At 40.3% G+C, this 15,055-nt stretch overlaps 1 protein-coding gene across 1 annotated transcript in view; it reads left to right on the top strand.

Annotated features, from left to right (window-relative positions):
• The first annotated feature begins 1,156 nt into the window (after positions 1-1,156).
• MID1 (midline 1) overlaps positions 1,157-15,055 on the top strand; it is a 169,685-nt gene continuing 155,786 nt past the window's right edge. Inside the window, exon 1 of the mRNA XM_018553510.1 lies at positions 1,157-1,222. The gene's annotated coding sequence lies outside the window, so the exon portion shown is untranslated. The remainder of the gene's footprint in view (positions 1,223-15,055) is intronic.

The raw sequence follows: 15,055 nt of genomic DNA, 5'->3' as shown, positions 1-15,055 counted from the left end.
GGGGCTCCTCATGGAAAAGTGGGGGGCTTCTTATGTGAAAGGGGGAGACACTGATGGCAAGGGAGCTCCTGATGGGAAGGTGGGGGCTTTTTATGTGAAAGGGGGGCACTCTGATGTGAAGGGTGTGGACTTTGATGGCAAGGGGGCTCCTGATGGGAAGGTGGAGGGCTTCTCATTTGAAAGGGGGGAAACACTGATGGCAAGGGGACTACTGATGGGAAAGTGGGGGCCCTTCATATGAAAGGGGGTGACACTGATAGCAAGGGAGCTTCTTATGGGATGGTGGTGGGGGGGTGTCTTCTTATGTTAAAGGGGAGGACTCTGATGGCAAGGGGGTTCCTGATTGGAAAAGGGGTCCTTCTTAAAATCCATACCAGACCCTTATATTGGATAAGGATCTGGTATATTGGGGGGTGGAGGAAAACCACCCATTATTTTCTACATCTTTCCAACTACAATGTTTACACTTTACACTGGGGAGCCTCAGGATTTTGGCCACTTTTAAGGGACGCCGCTCCTGAAAAAAGGTTGGGAAAAAACGGGTTACAATCATAAAAAACGTTGCCTTCCATCAGACAACAGGAAGCTTTTCAGCAAACAATATTTACTTCCAGCTCTCCAATCACCAGGGACTACAGCAAACAATGCAATCTGTGATTAAATAAAGGCAGCTCTTGTGTTGAAGTGGCTTGTGAGATAAGCAGTAGCCCCCTCCATGGGAAAGGATCAGACTGATCAATGGAAGTTCATTCTATAGAAATCGTTTGGCTCTGCCTCGCCTTCCTGACTGATGGCACTGATAACGAGCGATGCGCTGTGCTTCTCCACTTTCAGCACCCAGCTAGTTAATCGCTGTAATCCGCCTCATGGCAGAGGAAGCCACGCCCCCCTAACCCAGATTGGCCGAGCTGTCCGCTGCCCGGACTCACACGGGGACTCGGCTGGCTGCGCTGCGCTTTGAAATGAAGTGGAGGCGTTCAGCTGCCTCTCCCTGCTTTTCACTTCTCATAGGCTGACACAGAGAAGTGGGATAGGATTCTGCACAAGTTCCGACTGTCCCGGCAAAGAAAGTCTCAAAGAGGGGGAACATTGCTTTAAGGGGCTCATCTGATGGATTGCTGCTCCTCCTGAACCTTGACCCGCTGTCACATTCCTCCCAGGGGAGAGAACCCTCTTGCATTGCATAGCTTGTATGGATTATGGGATTCTAGCCATGACTCAGGTAAGGGACATGTGCTGCTGCTGCAGAATTCAGAATCACATCTCCATCTGTAATAGGGCAAAGTTCTGGCCAACTTTTATTGGTCAATGACTTGCTTTGTTTGGATTTTAATGAGATCCCTTTGGAGGGAATAGGGGGTCATTGTCTGCTTTTTTTTTTCCTCTTGCTGAACTGAGATTATGCAAATGAATCTTGAAGCAGAATTAACACAGGATTGATCTGGGAACTAACCCTGAGTGATTCTTATTCTTCTCAAAGGTGGCCTCATGCATATCGATTAACGATATTGATCGCGCGTGCAATCGATAGGGCATAGGTTAAAAAAAGACACAAGTCAATCAAAGTCAACCACGAACAAAAGGTTTTCTTATACTAGATCTGTGTTTGGATGAATTCTCAGACACATACGTAGATATTTGTTTGAGAGTCTAGAAGCTATCACCAATATACCACACTGACCAGATAATGAGTTCAATCAATGGAGAGCTCTCTAATGAAAGGTGTTTTGTTTTCTTTTTTATTCTATTTGATAAGTTTAGTAGCATCAAATGATCGATTGAATCATTGTATCTATATGTGTGTGGTCACCATGATACATAGTGTCTAATCATCCATAGTCCACCATGACCAGATAATGAGTTTAATCAATGCAGAGCTTTCTAATTAAAGTTTTTTTTAAATATTCTATTAAATAAGTATAATGACAATGATTGATTGATTGAATCATTGTATCGAAACGTGTGTGGCCATCATGATGCCATCATGATACCAAAGTATTTTGCTTGCTTTAGAAATTGCTGCTTGACATTGCATGCTATTATTCAGTCTGTGATCTACCAGAACACCCAGATCTTTCTCCACCATTGACTCCCCCAGATCACTCAAATCTAATCATTCAAACTTCCATCATGGCCAGATAATGAAGAAGAGTTAAATCATTAGATAGCTCTCTAATTCAAGTTTTTACAAAATGTTTTATTTGATAAGTATAGTCACATCGAATGATTGATCGATTGAATCATCGTATCGATACGTGTGTGGCTATCATGATACATAATGTCTAATCACCAGTGTTCCACTATGACGAGATAATGAAGTAGAGTAGAAATCAATGGAGAGTTTTCTAATGTTTCTTTTTTTTTATTCCACTCAATCAGTATAGTCACATGGATTGATCGATTGAATCATCGTATCGATACGTGTGTGGCCATCATGATACATAGTGTCTAAGAGCTCTTCTGTAGACTGAGACAAAGCTCATCCGCGCCAACATAAATGGCTGTAGTCATCAGTGTTGTTAATGAAGTGTCATTGTTTGAAATGCTTTGTTCTGTGTTTATTAAATACTGGATGTGATTTCTTCCAGTGTTATCAGCTGTTCCTTGCACAGTACACCCTGGTGACGAGGACGTTGATTTGAGAAGGGAGCCTGCTCCAGGCGTCCATATGCAGAAGTATATTAGTTAATTAGTTGCTGGGCATTTACCCTGTAGGAAGCCTGGCAAGGCTCATTGTGTGCACTGTAGGCTGGCTTTGATCGCTTAGGTGGTAAATAAGCGAGCGGGGGTAACTATGGGAACCTCTGCTGTAGGTTTGTGGGAAGAGAAAGGATACAGCCAGTGGACAATGGCCAGTTTGTGAACATATTTGTGGTTATGAAGAGCATTTAGAGGCAAGTAAACAGCAAGATTTGTAGAAGAGTTGGCAGCAGTCGGTTTGTTTTTATTTTCCTGCATCAGTCACTTGACAGGGGGAAACTTTCCCCGAGCAGGGGTGCTAAACATTACCGGGACATATTGGACTGATTTGCTCTTTTGTCAGCAAAGTTGTGAGCGATAATAATCCTTTTTAGCAAGAATTTACTGTGGTATTAAAACCGCAAAGCGTTTGCTGTCTTCGGGCAGAGGGAGAGAAATATTTGACTGGATTCTTCTTTGCCTGCTGTAATTCTGTTCACATTGCTTCCTTTGAAGCTGCCATTTGTTTAGCATGCCTTCAATTATGGACTCAAAGCTTCTTATATGCAGGCTTATTTCATAAACTTTGCAGTGCGTTGGAGAGATGCAGCCCAAATCAGCGGATCAGGTTCCACTGTTTGCAGGGCTGGTTTGCACTTGGTGGCATACGATGTAGGGGCGTATAGCTAGAGCTTCATGACTCTCTATCATCCAGCATAGAGATTCCTTTCAGAAGTTTAAGTCGCATTTACATTTATGATATCCTAATTTTTGTTTTTACAAAAATAGTGTTTGCTAAAATCATAGCCATGGTCAGCTATAGTTACAGGCTATACCCTGTTTGTGGGCTGTACAATAGAGTACAGGGAACTGGGGATGCGTGGTTGCAGTTGTGACTAGGTCTATCTTTTTTCTAAGGCCCCACATGCCCCCACTACCATCAATTAAAACTTTCAGCTATAGGTGGCCAATGGCCATACACTGCGCAAATTCCGGCCAGTTCTTGAAGAACCAGATTCAATTCGCACAGTGGGTGCCACTGTCGGCACACTTTCAGCCGGCATCCCTCCATCAGCTGATCGAAGGAGCTGACCAGTTGGTTTGCACAGTGTTGTCATTGGCAGGGATTAACAAGTTATGATGTCAGTGAAACATGTGACTCCACATCAATGACATTATAGTACATCTTCAGTGTTGCTTTAAGGCCTATGATATGCAACACCACTTTGTATGCTGGGCTTTATGTTACATATTCCATAGTGCCCTGTCCTGTAAGTTGTTTGCCCCTTACATACTCCATACCACTCCTCTCTGTACCAGCTCACTTTGTTCACTGTGCTGGGTGTTCTGTACTCCACTCCAATTTGTGCATGTTCTATATTCAGCACCACTCCACTCTGTACACTGTGCTGTATTTAATATATTCCATGCCACTCCACTCTGCACACTCCAATGAGCATTCTGTATTCCACTCCAATTTGTACAATGGATTGTATGCTCTTTATTCAACACCACTCCACTCTGTACACTGTGCTGTATTTAATATACTCCATGCCACTCCACTCTGTACACTCCAATGAGCATTTTGTATTCCACACCAATTTGTACAATAGATTGTATGTTCTTTATTCAATACCATCCAACTCTGTACACTGTGCTGTATTTTATACTGTATACTCCGTACCACTCCACGCTGCACACTGTGCTTTATTTTATATACTCCATACCACTCCCCGCTGCACACTGTGCTTTATTTGATATTCTCCATACCATTCCATGCTTTATTTGATATACTCCATATTACTCTACTCTGCACACTGTGCTGTATCTTATATACTCCATACCACTCTACTCTGCACACTGTGCTGTATTTTATATACTCCATACCACCCCACTCTGTACACTGTGCTGTATTTTATATACTCCATGCTGCACACTGTGCTGTATTATACTGTATATACTCCATACCAATCCACTCTGTACTCTGTGCTGTATTTATATACTCAATACCTTTGCACTCTGTACACTTTGCAGTATTTATTATACTCCATACCACCCCACTCTGTCCACTGTGCTGTATTTTTTATACTCCAATCCACCTCTCTCTGTACACTGTGCTGTATTTGATATACTCCATACCACCCCACTCTGTACACTGTGCTGTATTTTGTATACTCCATAGCACTCCACTCTGTACAGTGTGCTGTATTTGATATACTCCATAGCACTCCACTCTGTACGCTGTGCTGTATTTTTTTATACTCCACACTGTACATTCTATTGTGAGTTATATACTGAGCATTATAACATTGTGATATAAATAGACAAGTTACCTGTGCCTCCTAATTTTGTATTTTTCAGGATTTAGTAATTCCGCTCCACAATCTGTCTCAGCTCTGCTAGTATTAATAACCTCATAGTGTATAACAACTTTGTACAGAATATAGACATGTTTACTATGATTGCAATGACATTAGTTCATGCAGCTAAGCATCAAGACAACCTCTTACAGTCATGTCTATGCATTCATTCTCTTTTTAGAGTATGAGGAGGGACTGTATGGGGAATGTGGAATTTATGGGCTGTGAAGGAGGAGAGATTTGTTCCTTGTAGAAGCTATTTCCATTGAAGTGAGATAAGTTCACCCTTGTTTAAAGGTGACCTTAATCTTTTCTCTGTGTGTTTACCAGACCACAGCAATTTGATTGTGAGATAGCAGCCCAAAAAGATAGTCTTGTTTGGTCTAGTGCACATACTGTCAGTAAGCACTATATACAGTGCGCCGGCACTAATGTAGATTGAGTGCAGTTACTCGCCTGCAGAGGTCAGACTTGAAGTTTGTATTACACAGGGAACTGTAAGGTACAGCAATGAGAGCTGGGGTATATGTTAGTATATGTGCTTTGTGTGCTGTGCTACTCTGACAGTTTTCATAAGTCTGTATGTGCAAATCGTGTCTCGTTTCACATAGTACAAATCTGATTCTACTTCAGACATGTACTGTTATTAGGACATGGCAGTGTTTCCTCTCGATTTGTTATTTTATATAAATCTATCTGATATGGAAGGCTAGCAAGAGTCCTTCATTCTGATTTGTTGTGTCTCATTTTCCTAGCTCATAATTCAACATGTATAGTTTTTTTTGAACAAGATACCCCAAATATTTTGATTAGAGAGATTCTTTCTTTACAAAGTATTGCCATTTTATGGAAATTGTGTGCCTGTTTTTGGTTTACCATCATGTCAGAAATGGCTCTTCCCATACAATATGTTGTGTGATTACGATGCATTATAAAGTGTGGCATGTAATCTGGGAAGTCTAAGAAGACTGTCATACATGTAGAGGGCAGCACCACATTGGTGTTCCAAATGTATAGAGACACAAGAATGCTGAATTAATAAGACAGTGCAAAAGGGAATCATGTACAGTGACTACTGGCAACAATTCCTAGATAAATTCTCTTCTGTTTGAAAATGTACATGGTGACTGGTTTAATTGTAGTGTATGTACATTGCTGTTTCCTTCAGAAATGAAGACTTTACACAACATAGTCACCTTTCCCATGCAGGCTAAAGTGACAGTGTTTCTTCAAACCTCACCTTCACCATGCTCATCTTACCTATGTACCCTTGTCACTCCTTCCTCCACTTCTGCCAGTGCTGGTGATTGCAGGGGACGTCATGTAGACATACAAGCTAGTATCATAGGGGAAGGAAAGAAACCTACAGAAGTAACAATGATTGTGGTACAAACATTCAGATCTCACAACCATGCATGCTTGTCCTTCACCGGGGCAGTGTTGAGGGGAAATAGCCAAAACGAATCAACTCTTCCTTGAAGTAAGCCTTGACAGGAGATGTCTGGGAAAGGCTAACAGTCATAAGAACATACCCTTATCTGTTAGCTACTGGATTAGGCCTGTAGACAGCTGTCCATACATACACCTGGCAATTCTCAGGCAATTTCAACCACTCTCCATCCAGTTGGACTTGCAGATATTATAAAAAATAATTGCCAGAGATTTAGCAATCTACCGACAATCAATCACCAACATTGGGTCAGTTGTGAAGTTGAAACTGATATAAATTGACAGCTTCAAAACCATTTCTTGAAGGATCCAATCGAGAATATTGAAAAGTGGCAGCAATTAGATTGAAAGAGATCTGATTTTTCCACCAGGTTTGACAAAAATGTATCTTATTTGTGTATAACTCATCTGTAGATCCTCAAATCATCTCTAAACTCATGCTGCCACTGTCCTTCCTTCTGGAAGGTGGCTACTTTTGTTCCCCATGATCCCTGTGTGTGTAATGAAGTAGCCACCACTCCAAGCTTGCTTCCGTGATGGACTACAATCTTACGTTTAGTTTACTAATTTGTATTGAGATTGTAGTCTATCACGGGAGCGAGCTTGGAGTGTCACTTTAGTGTCACTTTAAGCAACCCATAATCATAAGAGTACTTCCCAGACTTGTGAGCCATAAATGGAAACAACTGATCTGAAACATGTAAGTATGTATACTGGAAAAGTGGGAGAAAAGTAAGAAGTCCTTTCCTGCCTAATTGGTCCATACTAGTGATTTAAAAACGTTAAAGCAAGAGGGTTGGCATAACAACCAGGCAACTAACATAATTAGGAGCTGATCTCAGCAATAGCAGCCTCCATATTTCTTTCATGACATGTTTTCATTAGGTCGGTTTCCCCATTCTCAACTACAGCAGGCGGCAAAGCACCTGCCCTGCAGCTCATCACGATGCTCATGCTGTGTGTTGTGGTTCGCTGCATTAAAGAATCCTACAGGGATGTTTTAACGTATGTTCCCGCGTGTTGGTAGCCCCTTTGAAATAAATGGTCTACCTTAACGGGCAAAATACTTGCCTTAATTTTTGTGCGGTGCCACAACAGACCGGAAAGGTGTGAAGAGGCCCTTAATAATGTTTTCGATTCCTCATTGTTTGTCACTCTATTGTTTCTTGGGTTTCTACCCATAATCTTTGATCCTCCTATTTGTCTCTCTAAAGCCTTTTTTATTTATTTATATAGTATATATAAACATATACAGTGATAATATTGTGCTGAATTGCAAGTTCTATATTATATAGAATAAGTCATTTAAAAGTATTTCTCATGCACCTATTTGTATTGCTCTACAATTCGGAGATGGTGATTCTATGTACAGTGTGTAGCAGACCTGGAAGACCTTAGGCAATAAAGGATATCATTTTACTTGATTGGGGATAAAATCCTGCTTGGGTCCTCTAACTCAGAATTGTTTCTTATGGGTTTTAAAACAAATAACACTTTTATGTTGCTGCAAGGTGTCAGATTTTACACAATCCTAAAGTCTTTTGTTTCCTGTCTTTGATTTCACTGCTAAACTGCACCCAACAGCAATTCAATCTTGCCGCACATGATAACTGTTTCCGGCAACATTTTCTCTAAACTTTTAATGGGATAATGCTGTTACCTTCATAGTGTATTTCAATAGATATTTCACAAACATGGTGCTTGCTAATAGACAGTGGCTTTTATTAACTCCTTTTAATTTAGCAACATTTGCTAAAGATTTGCTATGGGCATAAACAAAACGCAAATTAAATAACTAGATCACTTCCTTTATCTCATTGTGAGTGGCATTTTATTCAGGAATTGTATAATAAATCCTTAATATATATGTACATCATATTTATTTGGCATTTGCTGCATGTCTTGCATATCTGCCCTTTTTCACCAAAGCTGGCATGTCTGATTTTTAAATCCAGGACACAGTAAAAACTTTCTAGCAAGGAATGTATCCAACTGGTCAGAATTTTGTATTATCCTCCCGCTATAGTCTGTGACTGTCTCCTCTAACCCTGCTTCTTAATTATGTAGGCCATGCTCCCTATTGTGTCACACTAATGTCACACTATGATACCAGGTCACCACCACAAACAATTATACTGTGAGATTTATCACCCAGGAAAGATAGCAGAGCTCTGTGAAACTGTGATAATCATGACTTTGAAACAACAGAATTATCACCTTTTATAGGTGCTAATGGGAAGAAAAATAAACCTTTTGTTCCATAAAACAAAATACATTGATAAAAGGAAAATAGAGGTGTTAGAGTCCTAAATTTGGTGCTGCCAATGTACGTTCTGCTCTTAGCCATGAGTGGTGTTCTGATAAAATTGCATTGTTCTAATCAGGAAAACTTCCTAAATATAGGGTAGTAGTAGGATTTATAGATTAGGGTTGCTCCAAAGCCTAAAGCTGATTACACACGCAGCGAATTTCGGACGATTCAGTAGGAACCAACCAATATTTGCTGTTTTGGTGACCCTGTTGCTTCAGCAGAAGTTGATTATTAGATTGACTTTTGCCAAAGGAGCATGTTGGAAAATCTTTGGCCAAACGGAGCTTGCAGTCAATCAATTCTCCGTTCGAGTATTCGAATAGCGACTCAACGCCACTGTCAGAATGCAATGGAAGCATCCATGCTGTTTAGCGTGGATGGAGGAATCTGTTATTTTTTTTTCCGTTCAGCCCTTTGGTTGAACAAAAATAAAACCTATGTATACCCGACTTTAGCTCAGGGTAGGTAACCTGGGCACTCCACTTGTGGTGACATTACTAATCCCATCATGTCTCTGCCTCTGGAAGTCATGTCTGGGGATGTCAGTCTTGCAATGCCCTGTGGGACTTGTAGTTCCATAACTACTGGCGTGCTGAGGTTGCCTACCCATGCCTTAATCCATCACTGGTCTGTATAATATGACTTCCGTTAAAGGGACCATTCATGATGACGTGTTTTAAAAAGTTGCCCTTTTAACTACCATATACTGACGGCTACTATTTTTTTTTTGTGTACGCTGGCCATTCACGGCTCAAATATTGGCTGCACTGGATGAAATTCGAGCTTTGGGTGGATCTGTCAGCACCACCCAGCTACAAAAGCAGATTTAAAAATCAGGTAATCCGATGAAAAGTTATCAAACAGTGACTGCATCCTCTCAGATGTCGTCACTGCACGGTTATTCAGGCAGCCACTGGTGCTGTGGCTGTCTGAATACAATAGCTGGCAGTGTTGATTCCTCCATGCATACTGTTCATCCATGCATATATGCACATATGGCTAGCCTTACTCTTTTGTGCATCAGTTTTTATTTTATCAAAGTTTTATAATAACATGTCCTTTAAACAGAATAATTCCAATCACTAAAATCTAATATAAACTTTAAAAAAGTAATGTAATTACAAAGTCATTTTTAATATTTTTAAATCTGCAACTGTCATTAAAATGCCTGGTGATCCTGCCATGAAGGTCTTTATTCAAGCACTTCCTGGTATAAGGTGTCTCTGTCTCTCAAATGTGTTCTAGCTTTGTCCCCATGGTGCTTCTAGTGGAGGCTACAAGTCGCGGTTTCAGCATGCACCGTGCAGGCATGTTTCATTGTTACTATTCGGAAACCTTCCCAGAGAAATGCCATACAGTCATCACTGTGCATGTAGACATGAAGTGCCTGCAAAGACATTGCAGGAGATTAGCATTGTTGAAATGCAACAAAGGATGAAAAAGAGGTGAAAATAAATTTTTTAAAAAAAAGTCAAAAAGAATATGGCTGTTTAGTGCTTTAGCAAATGAAATATCTTTCAGTTAGGGTTTACATCTACTTTAACAAGCCAGAAAATACCATGCATGAATGTCATTTGTTTGAAGTAAGTATGTCATGGACATGTTCTCATGGGAAAATGTGTTTATTTCACACACAATTTGCTGCTTACAATGCTGTTTGTCCCTTTAGCAAACAAGTTACCACCCAACTCTCCAAATACAAAAACTGTTTGAGGAAGGCTAGCACCTCACATATCCTTGTGATTCACAAGTTTGCCCCAGGCTGAGCAATAGTGTAGATGCTTTGTGCCTGTGGTATTTATTTAGGCAATCACCCTTATAATCAAAAGCTTAGCAATCGCCATTTTTCTCCGAAAGGTTTTGCATGAAAAATGTTTAGTGAATAGTGTAGACAAGAAACCATGGTGCCAACGGCTATGGGGACCAATGGTTCTAATACTGTTGGGTTTCCTCCTCCAGATAGCAAATGCCCCAATTGCCTCTTTTCTATACATGATGACTGTATGGATGCATGTCACAAACACACAATGGGGTCAATTCACAAAGCTTATTTTCTTCATTTCGGCCGTTATTTCATTGATATCGCTTGTTATATAGTTGCTGTTTAGAGGTAGTCAATTCACAAAACTCAATAACGCTTCCTTTTTTTAAGAAGTGCTAAATTAACTATTCAGATGTTATTTTAACTATCCAGACGTTATTTTAACTATTCAGACGTTATTTTAACAACTGGAGTGATAAAATATGCTTGAAATGCAATTCACAAAAGGAAAAGGTCCTTTTATCACTCGTTATTGAGACGTAGATTTATCACCTCCTTCAGGGTGGCGTTATGACAGATTTCAGGCGTTATCTGATGCTTGTTGCACTGAGATGACGCGAGGTATATAAAATGGAACCTTTTTTCTTCATTTTCACATGGTTTAATGTTTTTGCGTACAGAAGAAGAAGGCGGCATGTAGTTGTCATTTCGACAGTTTTTATCCTTCTACAAATGTAGATTATTTTTTACAGGTAGAGGTTAGTGGCAAATCTCACATGACATGAAAAATCAAATGTCCCCGGACACCCTTCAGTGGGGGTTGTAGAGCAAGTGGATTGTTCCATGCAACATATTTAATATCAAGACAGGCTTTATAGGTGGTAAGGAGAATGTATTGCTCTCCCTACACTGCCTGATTGTCAACAGATGTAGATCTAAATAAATCGAATGTTTCATATATTCATTCCGTTCAGAAAAAAAGTTATTGTTATTTCTATATGATTTCTTCTCTACCAAATGTAAAATTAGTATGCATGTGGCGCATATGGAATATATTCCTTCCTTATCTGTGGAATCCTTTTGTGTGGTGAAAGTGAAAGTAACAGTAATTTAGGCATCTGCTCCACCCCTTCTGCTACCAAAATGCACTGCAAAAGTGTTAAAATAACACCCAAAACGTTATTTATCACAGCAATAGATAAAATAAAGTCTGTGATGTTAAAATAACACTTGCTTAAGGAACGTTAAACTGCGTGTGCGTTCACGATTCCGGCTTTTGTGAATTGCATGTTTCAGCCAGTAAAATAAAGAGTGGTAAAATAAGGTTAGATAAATTAACTTCTACTCTCATAACGCTGAGCTTTGTGAATTGACCCCTATGGCATGGATGATACGATAAGGAGGTAGAAGGAGTTTCAAGTTTAAACTTAGTCAATTGATCAACTTTGCGTGAACAGATGAAAAAGATTTTCCAGGAAAATGCTGGTATTTCCCTGCTACATAGTTGTGTGCCAGTGAAGGATAATTCTGTCTGCTCATAGAACAGAACAGAACCTGCAGAACAGGTTTACGTAGACTGAGTCACAGCATGTGTCTGAAAGCATAGACATCCGCTGCAGATGATCAGATCCAGGACATGTGTTTGTTGACTGTAATGATTTCAAATGGATATTTCAAAGCAAGCAGCCAATGTGTTTTCATGTGTCCAAATGTGGTTTGTGTGTCCAACATAGCTAAAGCAGAAGACAAGGAGGAGTTAAAACTGCCATAACAGTAAGGACATTTGGGCAATGCAAAATAGGTGTCAAAAGATATAGAGATATATGAGTTGACAGTTGGATGTTGGGTAACCAAACCTCTAAAGGTCAAGAAGAACAAATAAACATGAGTAGCTGTACTACACCGTATACTCCAAGCAGAGGCGGCTCTCTAATTAGGCAAATTAGGCGGTCGCCTTAGGCCTTGCACTCCCGAGGGCCTCGTATTTAGGCTACATTCACAACTTTATTTTAGGTGCAATTAGGGATTTCTGCGTCAGTAATCTGCGTTTTCCTGCATCAGAAATCCCTAAATTGGCAGCTGTCACCTACTGGAGTTGTAGTTCTCTATATCCGTTACCATGCTGCATTTCTGTCGAGGGTATTCCTGGGAGTTGTAGTCCCCTATAGTCGTTACTATTCTGCATTTCTTTAGAGAGTATTGCTGGGAGTTGTAGTTCTCTATATCCGTTACCATGCTGCATTTCTGTCGAGGGTATTCCTGGGAGTTGTAGTCCCCTATAGCCGTTACTATTCTGCATTTCTTTAGAGAGTATTGCTGGGAGTTGTAGTTCTCTTTATACCTTTCATTTTTATCGCTTGCATTTTTTCTCATTATGGGCCTGAGTGGGGCCTCATTTTTAAGTTTCGCCTAAGGCCTCGCAAAGTCTAGAGCCGCCACTGGCTCCAAGTATACATGTACTGTGAACCATAGTGTCTTGTGTATCATGGCACCGATTCGAGAGGCACGATAAGAAAAGAGTTGAAAGCTTTAAAACTACTGTATGGACCTTTTTAATGACAGTTGTGTGTTGAAGAAATGTATTGTGATTGCTTCTAGTCTACCATAATACACTACATAGATGACAGTCATGCTATCTGTATGGGTATCATAAAAATGAGAAACTTGCTCACTTCTTTCATGACAAAGTAATAGGTTCTCTTGAAAAAACAACTCCCAACCTACATATACTCACCTTCCCTGTGCTACCCACTGTTCCATGACTCCTTTGGATCCAGGAGTCCATGGTGGATGGTGTTGGAGCTTATGCATGGTCAGTGACTTCCTCTCATCCTTTATGTTACAGTATTTGCACGGGATACTATAAGAAAGGGGAGAAGGTGACATGCTCTCTCATGCCTAAAAGCATGGGGTATTTATCATGCCATTTGATGAAGCAGCAGGGAAACACATAAAGGTGAGTATCAACAGGTGGATGTGGGCTTTCAAGAGAACCTTCAGCTTAAAAATACTTGTTTTGAAAAGTCGGGGCTACTTTGGTGAATTTCAGTAGCTTAGTCACGTTACCAAAATTGTTCTTGTTATTGATAGCTAAGATTAGCAGTTGATTACTATATTGAGGGAACAAGTGGCCTATAGTATGAACTACACAAGTAGCATGTAGAAGCATTCACATGATTTTCCACTCACATTAAAAGCATTGTGCAATTAATCCCCAATGCATGCTGCTTTTGTAGCTTTCACCATAGGGAGCCTTTTGTTCCTGTGTAGTGATTAATTGTTACTCTTACCGATTAATCGCTATTGGCATAAACAAGAACTCCAGGATTTTCCATTGCAGTGGGGCTTCCCTCACACTGCAAGGGTTAAGTGCTTGTTTTTTTGTAGTAAAAAAATAAAGAAAATAAAAAAATTAAATATGCTCACCTGAACCTCAGTCCCGCCTGGCAGCTAGACTGTTACAATCAGCCTCTTCTTCTCTAGGCTCCTAAGGACCTGTAACGTTATCACATCTCATGCAGGTCCGTTAGACATGAGCACACCGAGGGACATACAACAGCCGGTGGGAGCGGAGGGGGAGAGAGATGAGCAGTCACTGCAGCAGGACTGAGGATCTGGTGAGTATATGTTCTTTATTTTCACCCCTAGACCAAAACGAGCAGTTAACCCTTGCAGTGTGGGGGTACCCCCTCTGCAAGGGTTAATTTGAGAAAAAACTGGAGTAGTGTGCTTGAGTTACTAAAAATTGCCAGTTTAGTTCTAGCTGAAACATGTTGTGTCATGAGAATCTGCCTCTATCCTCATGCCCGTAATAAAGTAGAGGTAAGCTTCTGCTTTTCCCTTTTATATTTTGTAGCAGAATTAAAAAATATCTACTGTCTCACAGAAGAATTTCTAGATTCACAAAAAATCCTCTTTCCAGTTGCACAACAAAGTGTCTAAGGACAGTCTCCGGTTCAAAATCCTCTTTTTATTTGAAAGATCTCCAACCTTTGTGTTGACATTTGTCTGGATAATGTGCAAGTGCTAAGGGGAAAAGTGACCTTTGCTTATGTCTACCTACAATTCCATGGCAGAGGCTCAAATGTGTCCATTCACTTGCAAGTTACCTATTGGTTCTTAATGTCAGTCGCACAAGACGATGATGCTTTGGGTTTCAAAGGTTGTATGCCTACAGGCTCAGTGATGGAAATTCAGTCTTGGTCCTGGAATATATTCATAAAGATTGGGCTACACTAACACTGCTGGCACCATTTTACGTTACTGTGTTGGTTTATCTGTATAAGCAGTTGCCACCATCTTATTTTGGAGAATGGATGCTCAACATAAATTTTCAATACACCTTTTTACAATACTGAACCAAAAATTCCCTGCCATCTTGTTCATGTGCATGTTAACGATTGCTGGTTTTCATCACAGAATGCTTATTTTAACATAAAAGGCACACGATCCTCTTAACTTTAACAGAGAACATAAATTGTACAAGCTGCATAA

The sequence above is a fragment of the Nanorana parkeri genome, unplaced genomic scaffold, assembly GCF_000935625.1.
Source record: "Nanorana parkeri isolate BGI_ZX_2015 unplaced genomic scaffold, ASM93562v1 scaffold122, whole genome shotgun sequence".
NCBI lineage: Eukaryota > Metazoa > Chordata > Amphibia > Anura > Dicroglossidae > Nanorana > Nanorana parkeri.
This window is presented reverse-complemented; position numbering and strand designations above follow the sequence as displayed.